Raw genomic sequence first — 12,465 nt, 5'->3', positions numbered from 1 at the left:
GCGCCAGAGGGACGCGCAGGCCGAGGGAGCGCAGCCGGCGAGCAGCGCAGCGCGGCCGCCCGGGCCTCTTATAGCCGCCGTCACGTGGCTGCCGCGCCCGGGCCTGGGCCTGCCCCGCGGGCCCTTCCCGTGTCCCTGAGCCTAGAGCTGCCGGGGACCTCGGGTGGACAGTGGCATCTAACTCCAAAGAAGCCGAGGGTCGCACCCAGATCACTGTAGTTATAACTCGCCTGAGCTGCTTGAATTGAACATAAACTTTAACTCCACTTTTTCACCTGGAATTTCACATCAGCCTCTGGAATCATTCCTGTGTGCTCACAGTGGTTTTGTAGACTTAACCGAAAGGTACAATGAATAGCTGGTAAGAATTGTTTAGATTCTCGGAGCCATCTGTATCAATTGGATATTGAAGTGCTTCGTTTAATCCTCTGTTGGGAAAATATGGGAAAAAACGGTCAGGGTCCCTCGGATGTTCGGAGTCTTGCCGAGCAGCTGAGGTGGGTGTGCGCCTGCGCACGGGTGTCCCTTGTTATTGTCTGGTGATTGCGCATGGGCATCTGGGTTTTTTTTTTTTTGGACCAGGGACTTGAGTATAAAGGACTCCGGGTGCAGATGCGTGAAGTTTCTAGAGGACGCTCCGAGAAGCCATGTTAGGTCGCAGGTCCTATCTCTGAGTAAGGCTTATAATTTCTTCACCCCCGGCTCCCCGGACTTTTTCCTATTACCTAGCTCGTAGGCCTGCCTGTGGAGGGTTTCTGACCCAGTCTGGACAACGAGCTCAGAGGGGTCTTTGAGCCCAAGTACTAGCTCTCCACCCTTGTACCAACTCAGTGAGGTAGGTGTTCTATTACTTTTCTGTTCTCATTTAACGTAGGATTTGAACCTTGGCAGTTTGGTTACAGAATGAACTCTTTCACCCAGATAGCCTTGGTGCCTTTGACACACTGATGCTCCAAAAAGGCTAGTAAATGATCGTAACTCTAGTTAGGTAATACAGTTCTGGTTGATCTATTTCACAAATCTGGAAATGGTCAATTTGTCGTTTTTCTAGGAAGTTGAGAAATAGTTCTCTAACGTGATCACACTCTTTGCTGCTCCCCATCCCTCCCACCTAGCCAAACCACAGCAAAAGCCTCAGGTAGCACAGTGCTCTGCAAACAATAGTTGCTCAGAAAATGCTGAATGAATACTACAGAGCTATTTGGAAACCAGTCAGGAAGTTGACAACGTCATTGACAACATAACTTCAAAACATGAAATGGATGCTTAAGAATAATTGATTTATTGGCAAAGATAGTACTGCTGTTTCCTCGTGTGTGGGCCTGGACCTCCTACATCAGAATCACTTAGGGGCACTTGTTAGTACCCAGTGGCAACCTTTCCCACAATCAACCAATTAAAAAAAAAAAAGTCGTTTTGTATTAAAAAGTAACAACTACTAAGCTGGGGCTGCTAGAGCTTAGGGGAAGAGGAGGAGAGACCTAGTAGTGCAGGAAGGCAGGAGAAACCACGATGAGACAAAGAAAGGACCGCTCCGACAGTTTTGAACCCTGACCACTTGCATAACTTCGTATAGCATACATTATAGCCGCGCTTCCCAAGCGGCGCACTTATCCAGTGCGCCACCGGGCCGGCCCTTGAGCTGGAATCTTAAGGATAGAACCTGAGAATTAACATTTTAACTATCACCCTCCAGGAACCTCTCTTGAGTCCTTCCAGGTTCCACCCCCACCATGATCTGGAGACCACCCATCCAACCTGAGACGACCTCCCAGTTAGTTGGCATTGTACACTTCCTTTGCAGGAAATGGAGATGTGGGGTTGAAGGGGCAATGGATGGGTTTCCACTTCTTCACACCCTGTAGGCATAAGAGAGTTGGAGCGCTTTAAGTATAAAGGCTATACTCGAATTGTGCATAAGTGGGGAGAGGAAAAACAGAGAGAGGTGTTTTTGGGTCTGAATTGCTCTTTTCCAGACTGATAGGTAGACCTGGAAAAGTGAGGTCTCCATCTTTCACCCAGGAGCCCTTCTGCCATAAGTGACCTTTAACCACCTGCCGCTCACAGCCTAAGTGTCTCAGGCTGGACTTCCCCAGGGACATGGTGCTGAGCAGAAAGGGCAAAGCCAGTAGGAAGAACTGGGGACAACAGGAAAAGCGGGAAAGCTTCCCTTAGGACCAAGCTCCTCTGTACTCCTCCTCCCAGGGTATTTAAGTAAAAGGAGTCACCACAGTTCTTCTTTCCTGAGTTTCACGTGTATTTACATAAACAGAAAGTTTAAGGCTTTTACCACTTTCAATACAGTGGGGATATTTTGAGGTTGCTACAGTCCGCTCTTACCGGTCTTAACCGAGATTACCAACAATGACCCAGTGCCTAATTTTCTTGAGGCAGCTCTGCATTGAGCTTCAGTTGGGTGTGTGAGCAAGGCCTCCCAAACTTTAGTGTGCACAGGAATGCCTGGGGAGCTTGTTAAAATTAGCTCATTTTGACTCAGTAGTTTGGTGTGGGTCTCCTAGGTGGTGCCCAGGCTGTGGGCCAACTTTAAATAGTGAAGTGGTTGGACATTTCGGATTGTAAGGTGTTGGAGGTAATGGAGGCAAATGTTTGAAACTTTTCTTGTGAAATTTGAACTAGCAGAATTACTGAATCCTAAAAGAAAATTAGTTAAAAAATAAAAGTTGCACTCTACATGAGTATGCATAACTATTAACCACTCAAAGCTATGTTAAATGGGTGTATATTCAGCATGGCTGGTCCAAAATTCATTTTTAATTGGCTTTGGAATGTGTTATGTAATTTTTTGGCAGAATACCTAACTTCCTAATTATGTTTTGTTTAAGATAATGCTGAAATCAGTTTGCATTCCCTTGAGCACACACACTAATTGATGGTGGGGGCAACTGACCTGGAATTATATTTCAGAGCAGAGGGCAACCTACTAGCCTGAGATTCAGACAGTTCCCATGGATAGTCCATGAAATAGATATGCCATATCTGGCAAGACACAGAAACTAACTAGTTAACTAACTACTTAAAATTTTGCCCTTAAACAAAATCTGGACCCAGAATTGTTGACAGTTATCACAGCTCTGTCCAATTCCAATTAAAAGCTTAGTTTCAAGAAATAATATCCTTGGAGCCTCAAAGTAGTACATTCTTCATTCCAGAGCTGGAGTCTCAAACTCCACAAGTTGCAGCGGCCTGGTAACTAGTTACATTGCCTTTTCTAAAAAACATACTGAGATATCATTTGTATACCGTAAAATTTCCAGCCATTTATGCTGAATTAAATTTAAAGTGCACACCTAAATGGTTTTTAGTATATACACAGAATTGTACGACCATCACCACAATCTAAGGTAACTAGTTACATTGCCTTTTCTAAAAAACATACTGAGATATCATTTGTATACCGTAAAAATCCATCCATTTATGCTGAATTAAATTTAAAGTGCACACCTAAATGGTTTTTAGTATATACACAGAATTGTACGACCATCACCACAATCTACATTAAGAACATTTTCATCACCCGGAAAGAAGCCTCTATACCCATTAGCAGTCACTCCTCATTCTCTCCTCCTTCCCTCAGTCCTAGGCAGCTATTCATCTGCTTTCTGTTTCTATACACTTGTCTATTGAGATTTGCCTATGTGTGGTTTTTTGTGACTGCCTTCTTTCACTTAACATCGTGTTTTCAGGGTTTTTCCACATTGTGGCACATATCTGTATTTCATGCCTTTTTATTGCCAGATAACAGTTTGTTATGGATATACCATATTTTGTTTATCCATTCAGCATGGATAAACATGTCGATGGACATTTGGGTAGTTTCCACTTTTTGGCTGTTATGAATAATGCTGCTACGTACATTTGTGTCCAAGTTTTTGCATGGACATATGTTTTTCTTCTAAATATATAACAAAAGTAGAATTGCCAGATCATATGGTAAATTTATATTTAACATTTCAGGAACTGCCAGACTGTTTTCCAAAATGTCTGTGTCATTTTTTTTCCCATCAGCAATGCGTGAGGGTTCCAATTTCTTTCAGTATAGTTGAATCTGTTTATTTGTCTTTTGTGGCTTGTGCTTTTGGTGTCATATCTAAGAAATCATTGCCTATTTAAAGATCATGAAAATTTACTGCTATGTTTTCTCCTAAGAGTTCTATAGTTTTAGCTTTTGAATTTAGGTTTATCGTCCATTTTGAGTTGTTTTCTGTTAAGTTTTTGTATAATGTGAAGTAGGATTTCAGCTTCCTTCAGAATATTGAGTTTTCCGAGTACCATTTGTTGAAAATGCTATTCTTTCCCCATTGAATTGTCTTGACACTCTTACAGAAAATCAGTTGACCATAACTGTTACTAAATTCTATTTCTGGACTCAGTTCTATTCTCTTGATCTAATGCTAGTTCCACACTGTCTTGATTTCTGTAGCTTTGTAGTAAGTTTGAAATTGGGAAGTGTTAGTTTTCCAATTTTGTTCTTTTTTCAAAATTGTTTTGGCTCTGCCAGGTCCCTTGCATTTTCATATGAATTTTAGGGTGAGTTTATCAATTTCTGGGATAAAGCAAGCTGGACTTCTGATAGAGGTTGTGTTGAATTTGTAGATTAGTTTGGGGGGTATTCTCAACTTGACATCTTAAGCCTTCTGATCCACAAGGATGGGATGTCTTATTGCTTTCTGAAATATTCTTTAATTTCTTTCAACAATACTTTGTAGTTCATTGCCTTTTAAAACACATGACAAAACCCAGACAAATTGGGTCTGTCAGCTGCATAAACCCCACAGGCATGGCAGCTGATTTTTATGTCTGCCACATACTCGAAATTTATACTCTTAACTAAAATTTGATTATCATTGAACTTTATATATGGAACAACATTGTTTTGGCTTTTCACAAGACAGCCTTTACAAAACTGCACTTTGGCATTATCATTAATAATAGTTAACCCTTACCTGATGCCAAGCTTCTTATGCATATTAACTCATTTAACCTTCTCAGCAATCTAATAGGCAGATATTCTCTAATCCCCACTTTAGTGGCGAGGCACAGAGCTTGCCCAACGTTCTACAGCTAGTAATTTGTAGAGCTGGGATTAGAACCAGGCAGCTGTCTCCCCAGTCTGTACACTTAACCACTGTTTGGTGACATGTGTATGTTGTGCACTACTCAAAAGCTGAAAAAGGGTATGTGTACAGTGAAAAGTAACTCTCCCCTGCTACCTTTGTTTCCAGCCACCATGTTTCCCTCCATAGAGTGGCGTTATGTTCTTGGGTTATTCTGTGGCTTAAAGGATGCCACATTGTGGCTTTTCCAATGTGCTGTTAAAGACATTTGCTATGGGCCAGCCCGTGGCTCACTTGGGAGAGTGCGGTGCTGATAACACCAAGGCCCCGGGTTCGGATCCCATATAGGGATGGCCGGTTAGCTTGCTGGCTGAACGTGGTGCTGACAACACCAAGTCAAGGGTTAAGATCCCTTACCGGTCATCTTTAAAAAAAAAAAAAAAAAAGACATTTGCTATGCCATGCAATTTCCTCTTTTGGAGGGTCCACGGGTACATTTTCACACTGGTCTTGGTATCAGAAAGAATGTTGCATTTACTTAGTCTGTTTTTAAAAAAAAAAAAAAAAAAAAAAAAAAAAAAAAAAAGACATTTGCTATGCCATGCAATTTCCTCTTTTGGAGGGTCCACGGGTACATTTTCACACTGGTCTTGGTATCAGAAAGAATGTTGCATTTACTTAGTCTGTTTTTTTTTTTTTTTTAATTTTGTAGACATTTTGAAAGTTATATCAATACATATTTCTCTCTTTTTCTGGCCACTAGAAACTTAGAGCGAAATTTGCAGCCACTTCTGGCAGTTATTTAGGCCACCCTGCACTTACCTGTGCTTTAACTTTCTCCCCATTATTACCTTTGCCTGAATTATGAAGTTACTTGAGATCCTTTGGAAGTGAGGGAGAAATGAGGAATTAATTAGCAAGTAATTAAACGATAAGAGAGTTTCAAGTGGGACTAGAACAAGGAAGATGAAATTTCAGCTCAATTTGGGTGACTCTAGAGGTTTTTGTAGTAATTTGTCAGTAAAATGAAGATTCCATAAATCAGAGAAGCATGGGTACTGATCCAGACATGGGAATAGGCTTCTGTAATTAGTTAATCTTAAAAAGCAAAAATGATTGTTTGATCTTTCAATAATTCTTTATCATGTATTCTACCAGTAACATAATAACAACATGATAGTGGTTAAAAAAAGAAGGATAAGGTTGTCCAGGGTCTCTAACTCTGAACACTTCAAATATATTTCACCTTTCAAACTTTCGTTACCATGTTGGTGATCTTTTAGTTGCTGGATGACATCATTTAAATGAGTTATAAGACTAAAAATTAAGAGAATCTCTTTGGCAGTTACCTTTTTTAAAAAATCAGCTTTACTGAGGTGAAATTCATATACAATAAAATTCACTTTCTTTCCTTCCTTCCTTCCTTCCTTCCTTCCTTCCTTCCTTCCTTCCTTCCTTCCTTCCTTCCTTTTCTTTCTTTCCTTCCTTTTCTTTCTTTTCTTTCTTTCACTGGTAAGGGGATTGCAACCCTCGGCACGGTGTTGTCTGCGCCACGCTCAGCCAGTGAGTGCACTGGCCATCCCTATATAGGATCCAAACCTGCAGCCTAGGCGCTACCAGCACCGCACTCTCCCGAGTGAGCCACGGGGCCGGCCCAAAATTCACTTGCTTTAAAATCAGCTTTACTGAGGTGAAATTTATATACAATAAAATTCACTTTCTAAAAGTATACAATTCATTGAGCTTGATACATAGTCATATAACCATTATCACAATCATCCCCAAAACTTCTCTCATGTCTTTATGGTCAATCTCATTCTCCTACCCTGGCCCCTGGCAAACACAGCTCTCTTATTTCTGTCCATAAAATTTGCCTTTTCTAGAATTTCACACAAATGCCATCATAGAGTATATAATCTTTTGTGCCTGGCTTTTACGTAGCATAATGCTTTTGAGATTTATTCATGTTGTTTAGTGTATTGATGATTTGTTCCTTTTTATTGCTGAGTAGGATTCTTTTACATGCATATATTACAGTGTATTTATCCATTCACCATCAGATGGACATTGGAGTTGCTTTTATTTTGGGGGTTTATAAATAAAGCTGACATGAATATTCAAGCACAAGGAGAGGGATTGCTGGGTCACATAATATGGTATATTTAACTTCATAAGAATGCAGTTAATTTTCAAGTTCATTGCCAAATTTGTATGAGATCATTAAGAATAAAAGTTATTTTTATACATAATCAATTATGACCAAAGATGATCTGATATCCATTCACAGTACACAAGTGTATTCCTGGAGAATTACTTTCCTTTAGTATTCCAGTGCCATCTGCTTCTGCTTATGTCCAGCACATGTACTCTCAGGGCTTTATTTGAGAAGGTGCCGGGGACCAGCCCCAGCACAGAGATTGTAAAGGTCCCCACTGGTAAGGGATCCCCCAAAAGGGAGGAAGGGCAGCGTCGGCGATGGAGCGGCAGCAAACATACAGACCCAAAGGATCTGTTGAATGCTGGGACAACAAACACACAGACTCAAGGGATCTGCTGAATGCTGACAATTTATTGAAGCAAGCATCAGACTTTTATACTTTTCTTTCTTATTTGCTACATAATCATAAAATAATCAATGAACAATATCATAATATCTCTTTGTAAGTGACATATGTTCTAAGAAAAATAGCATTACAGTTTATTCCCAGAAAAGACAATTACAATGTCCTTTCCTTTGAGCAAGAACGTTACAACCCACTGGTCCCATATAATCATCACTTTTCATCACTTGCAATCATTACCAAAACTACATCCATGGTACAATAGACTTTCTATGACGTTATTAAAACTTAATTCACACCTACATCTAACTATTCTTTATTCCTAAATAAACACTCTAAAAATTAACTTGCTTAACTAAACTTCTACTTCTATTGTAAAACAAAAGATTGTACATTAACTCCTTCCAAGCAGCCAGGCCAGACTCTCAGGCACCAGACAAGACGAATGCCTACATAGGTTCGTTGTCCCCTTCTGGGCCCCACTGCCATAAGCCATCTCCTGAAAATCCATAATCATAAGTATCATTAGTATGATTAAATATTTTAGTATAATTTTGAATCCTACTTCCAAGTCTCCCAGAGCGATAGTTATGAGGCAGCAAAGAATAAAATAACAAGCACACAGAGCTCCAGAATATCAGGGTGGAACGCCGGCATCTTCTCCCACAATGAGGCCTTGCCATCATCCCTTCACGATGAGGCCCTGCAAGCACCGTGTTTCATTAAAAGATCTTTATCAGGCCTTAATCTTATGAGTGGGAGGTGCCCCCGCAAGAAGGATTAGAAAAAATGACCCCAACATTCATTACAATCCAGAATCTTCGTGATTCTATCAACTGCAGGGGTTGAGCCTGAAGAGCAGAAAATGTGGAGAGAGAATATCTTTGCAACTAAACCTCTAGGTCACAATACATAGTATGGAATGTACAGTCCTGTGGGTTGTCTCATTTGATCCTCAAAACAACCTATTAAATAGTCCACCTGGGTACATAATATTTTCACAAAGTCATTAGGAGTCTACCAACAATTTTATTCTGCTTTAAGACAAATCATTTACTTCGAGTTTAAAAAATATATATATCTGGGGCTGGCCAGTTCGCTCAGTTGGTTACAGTGGGGTATTATAACACCAAGGTCAAGCGTTCAGATCCCCATACTACCCAGCTGCAAAAAAAAAAAAAAAAAGCTGTAACAGGTACCTCTCTTCCCCAACATCTTCACATCACCGAACTACATCCTGTACCTTGAGCTCACAGCATCTCTGAGTTCAGTCCAAGCCCTGAAACTCCAAGCTGAGGAATGTCCATCGCACATAAAGCTTGGAAACAAAAAGAAGCATTTTGTTTTGTTCTTTTTTTCCTCCAGTGGAAATGACTTTCTTTAGTGCAAGCAGAATTATTGCCCCTATATTATAGATGATGTAACTGAGACTTAGAGAACTTAGAAAATTGTTCAAGGTCATTTTAGTGGTGTGTCTGGGTCTTCTTAAACTCCGCTGCTTCACTGAAATTTGAGTAGAATGCTGAAAAATTCACAGAATTTTTCAGGACCTCAGAAATATTTATTGTCAATACAAGCAGTGAATATGTCAATAAGCTCCCACCATCTGCTTTTCCTTTTGCTATGGAGAAAATGGAGGAATGAATGGGGCCTTGAATATTTGAGAAAGGATCTGTAAGCAGAGGAAAAGTGGCAGAACGTAGAAGATGGATGAATGTTAGAGGGATCCTGAGAGAAGCTCCAGCCCATTGGCAGGCCGAGGAGGAGTGAGGGTGGGAGGAAAACAAAGAGCAACGGCTCCACGGTTGGAAAAAGTTGTTCTCAAAGGAAATATGTTACTTCACTTGTCGCAGCAATTCCTTAGCAGCTCCTAGAATAGATCCTACCACTTACTCCTGCTACCAGGGAGGGGTCATCTGAATGAAGGCTGAATGATTTATTGGAATGTCCTAAACCCTGAAATATCTTCATCTGTCTGGAATTCCTTTTACAGAGGACAAACAAATTTCATCTACAGTTAGAGAGCAGCATAAGTTCTGGTTGCAGGAAAAGAGACACTAGTATCAGTCTATGGAATAAGTATTATATATGATCTCATTTAATCTTTCTAACAATCCTGTGCAGTAGGTATGATTAGCTGCATTTTGTACACAAGATGATAAAACAGAGAGGTTAAGAAACTGTTTACTTTCAATGTGACAATGCCCTTTATGAGCCAGTAAATACTCTATTTTCAGAGGTATTTTTGTCAGACATAAATATATATAGTTTTGCTTGAAATGATTATTGAAGATTTTCAAAAACAAGCTTCTTAATACATGTTTTTATAAGATACATTGAGGCACCACTATTTTGCACATAGGGTAATTATAGTAACATGTGATTCTTGGAACCATGAATATTTAGTGTTGTTGTGGTCATTCATAAGGTGTTTATGTAGAAGTAGAAATTTGTTCAGTCCTGGTACTTAAGTTTTTTAAGGTGTATTTAAGTTTTTTTCCCAAATGTATTTTAAACATTTTCTTAAAGTAAGGTGAGAACAAGTGACTTTTTATTATTCCATATAGATCAATATGGTCCTTGAGGTAAAAAATACTTCCTCACTTCTATTTTGTATGATATGGCTCTTAAATATATGCTTCTGGTTGTTTTCCCTTTTGCTTGTAAGGATGTTACAAGTTCTTTATTCTTGGAGTTTCTTGTGATGATAAGATAAATGTTCAGTTCTCAAAATATTTCAGGTTTTCTGTTGAATGATTGAGATAATTTTTAGATTTAGACTTAAACAGCTTAAAAAATTTACTGAGGTATCCACCACGCTAACCTTCATCAACAAGACTAGGAATCAAAGTCTGCTAATATCTATATCCTGGAAACAGATTTACAGTCAATAGTTGAAGGGCTTGTGGGTAGACTGACTCTGTGCAGCATGGACTGACCTTGAGTTGAAGATTTTTCTGTGCCAGTTTGCATCAGGAAAATCCCTCCTGCAGACCAGGATCTTCCTTGAATACTACAGAGCCGAAAGCTGTCATCAGAATTTGATACTATAGGGGCTGGCCCGGTGGCGCACTGCTGTAGTGCGCCGCTTGGGAAGTGCGGCGGCGCTCCCACCGAGGGTTCAGATCCCACATACAGGCCGGTTCCCGCTCGCTGGCTGAGTGAGGTGCGGGAGCGACACCGAGGGTTGCGGTCCCGTTGCCGGTCCCGGTCCGGTGCGGGGGCAACACTGAGGGTTGCGATCCGTTGCCGGACACGGAAAAAGACAAAAAGGAAAAAAAAAAAAAAAAAGAATTTGATACTATACCATTCTTTTGCCAAACAGGGAGCTGCAGCTAAAACTCTTTGGCCATGTTGATCATTAGGAGGCACCTAGCTTCTGGAGTAGCCAGCAGCTTAGGAGGAGGGATAGTATCTAACCTCGTTAGGCCTATCAAAAAAATCAGCATGTGAACTCTTTGGCAAGCTCTGTTGGAAGTAGCAGAAGGCAGCCCTTTCAGGAAGCAAGTGAATTCTACCAAAGAGAGGTGAAGCAGAGCTGTCCAGCCACCAGTCCTAAAGGGGTCTCACTTAAAATTCTGCTATGTTAGGCTAGAAGCGGATTCACCAAAAAAGTGTGAGACCACTGTGTGTGGAACCAGGTGGGGAAGTCTGTAAGAAAGGCACTAAACATCCCCAGAAAATGTGGAAGCACAGCTTTTATCAAAGATATCACTTTCAACAATTTGTCCAACAGACTTCCTGGACAAGTAGGTTTTAAAAGAAATAGCATTTGTCTAGAAAAGGTAGCTGCTTTTTAAGGTCAGGAGAAAAATGCTTCAAAGAACCAGATACCCTGCAGCTAGCAATTCCCAAGGATTGTGATCAGCTGGCAAGGAGAGCTGGGTTTGTGCTGGCTGTTTCCAACATACCCATGACACAGACAGACAATATGTTCCCAGCCTAAAGAACCTTCTGGATTGGAGGCTTAAAAGTTAAGGTCTTAAATGGCAGATAAATAATCAAGCCTGATGGCTGAGTTTAAGGTGAAGTTTTAAATAAGGAAAAAATGGAAGACAGAGATTAACAGAGGAATGCATATTCTTTTAGAATATGATTTTTCTTTTTTGGAGATTTTATAAGATTTTTTTAATACTCTTTTTAAAAGGTTTCAAGAAGATGGAAAATTTGATCCAAACTTTGAGGGCTAGAATCAATAAACTATTGTGTAATTGTCTCAGTTTAAAAAAATATACAAAAGGTTAACTATTTGGGGCAATGTTTCAATACAGAAATGGGCTTTTTAACTGTAAGAAAAGGATAGAACAGGCTATTTTTCATGTACTTTAATTTATTTAATTCTTAACTAGGAAATATTTTTAATAGTTCAAGAATAGACATAAAAAGGTCTATAGTGAGAAGTCTTCCTCCAACCCCTGTCCTACTCTCCATGGGTAACTATTTCATGCATATTTCAGAAAAATTAATATACATATAATCCCATTCTCCCTCATTTTTATACAAATCACAGTATCCTATACATCTTGTTATGTGGTACCTTGCATTTTAAAAATTAATAAACTTAATTTTTTAGAGCAGTTTTAGGTTCATAGCAAAACTGAGTGGAAATTACAGAGTTCCCATATACCCTGTGTCCCTCACATGCTTAGCCTCGTCTACTGTGGACATCCTGCACCAGAGTGGCCCATTTGTTACAATTGCTGAGCCTACACTGACACATCATTATCAGTCAAAGTCCATAGTTTACATTAGGGCTTACTCTTTTTTTTTTTTTTTTTTAGATGACTGGTAAGGGTATCTTAACCCTTGACTTGGTGTTGTCAGCACCA

The 12,465-nt window shown here is 40.0% G+C and overlaps 1 protein-coding gene across 1 annotated transcript in view; it reads right to left on the bottom strand.

Moving 5' to 3' along the window:
• The window catches only part of GYG1 (glycogenin 1), a 36,400-nt gene extending 36,047 nt beyond the window's left edge, over positions 1-353 (bottom strand). Inside the window, exon 1 of the mRNA XM_008584287.1 lies at positions 276-353. The gene's annotated coding sequence lies outside the window, so the exon portion shown is untranslated. The remainder of the gene's footprint in view (positions 1-275) is intronic.
• Between the last annotated feature and the right edge of the window lie 12,112 nt (positions 354-12,465).

This window comes from Galeopterus variegatus, unplaced genomic scaffold (genome assembly GCF_000696425.1).
Source record: "Galeopterus variegatus unplaced genomic scaffold, G_variegatus-3.0.2 Scaffold3208, whole genome shotgun sequence".
NCBI lineage: Eukaryota > Metazoa > Chordata > Mammalia > Dermoptera > Cynocephalidae > Galeopterus > Galeopterus variegatus.
This window is presented reverse-complemented; position numbering and strand designations above follow the sequence as displayed.